At 23.7% G+C, this 1,202-nt stretch overlaps 1 long non-coding RNA gene across 1 annotated transcript; it reads right to left on the minus strand.

Moving 5' to 3' along the window:
- Nucleotides 1-68: 68 nt before the first annotated feature.
- LOC126909872 (uncharacterized) lies at nucleotides 69-759 on the minus strand. Its single transcript, XR_007705134.1, has 3 exons — nucleotides 573-759; nucleotides 359-471; nucleotides 69-249 (listed from the first exon to the last, which is right to left on the minus strand). It is a non-coding gene; the product is annotated as an uncharacterized LOC126909872 (long non-coding RNA).
- Between the last annotated feature and the right edge of the window lie 443 nt (nucleotides 760-1,202).

Below are 1,202 nucleotides of genomic sequence, written 5' to 3' on the forward strand. Positions count from 1 at the left end.
TAACTGAAAATGTCTAAATAAAACTAACTTATAAAATTGTAAGATTTTACAAAAAAAAAAAAAGAAAAAATGAAAACAACCATACTCATTCTTTTGTTTTAATAATTCTTCTCTAATTAAAATTCCAACTGATTCTTTAAAGACTAATGTACCATGTCCATTAGCTTCAAAATAAACACCTATATCATAATCTTTTGCTGTGTGATGAAGATATTTAACACCAGTAGGAACACATGCAACAGGAACTTTCTAATAAATATAAGTGATATATTTTATAATTAAATAAAAAAAAAGTCTTTAATAAATAAAATACATTTTAATTAATATTAAATAAAACAATAAAAAAAATAAAACATACCAATTCATTAGAAATATAATTTGTTGAATTTCCATTTGAATAAGCAGTTTGAACTAATCCTATGTTAATATTAAGACCAGAAGCCATAATTAGTTCTTTAAGGTAACCAGCCACTAAAAATGTTTAACTTTTTATTATTAGATTATTTTATTTAACTAAATAAAAATTTGACTTATTATATTTATAATTGCATTTGATATAACTAAATATTTACCTAAAGTAGCAATACGATCCCCATCCAATAAATAAAAAGTATTGGTTTCATCAATGAAAAAATAAATTATTCTATCAGCATCACCATCAACTGATACATACTTAGTATTTGGTATTATAGACAAACCAGTTGGAGGACATTGATTTGATTTTACATAGTCTGCACCACACTAAATATTTCAATTAAAACCAAAATATTATTAACTTATAGAGAAAATATTCAACAGACTTAATATAAAAAAATAACAGTACTTTGATTTAACTAAAATTTAGAAAATATAAACAAGCTCCTAGAAATAATCACATGTTTATATTTTTTCTAAGTGATTAGTAATAGTCTTTACAGACTTTTTCCTAGCATATAAAAATTTAAAAAAAAACCTAGTACAGTGAAGATGTGACATAGTTGATACAAGTATAAATGATATCTGACTAGGAAAACTCGCAGGGGGACAGGAGATGCCATTGTACTTCAAAGATTTTTTGTGTCACAAATAAAAATAATACATACAATCCTAGCTTCCAAATCTATTAATATAATATGATATTGAATTTTTATCAATGTAAAATGGATTCTACTGCATCTATTTCTAACCAAAATCAAAAGTAGCATTATTTAGAAAGACAGGCT

Source organism: Daktulosphaira vitifoliae, unplaced genomic scaffold (assembly GCF_025091365.1).
Source record: "Daktulosphaira vitifoliae isolate Bord-2020 unplaced genomic scaffold, ASM2509136v1 Scaffold_1743, whole genome shotgun sequence".
Classification (NCBI taxonomy): domain Eukaryota; kingdom Metazoa; phylum Arthropoda; class Insecta; order Hemiptera; family Phylloxeridae; genus Daktulosphaira; species Daktulosphaira vitifoliae.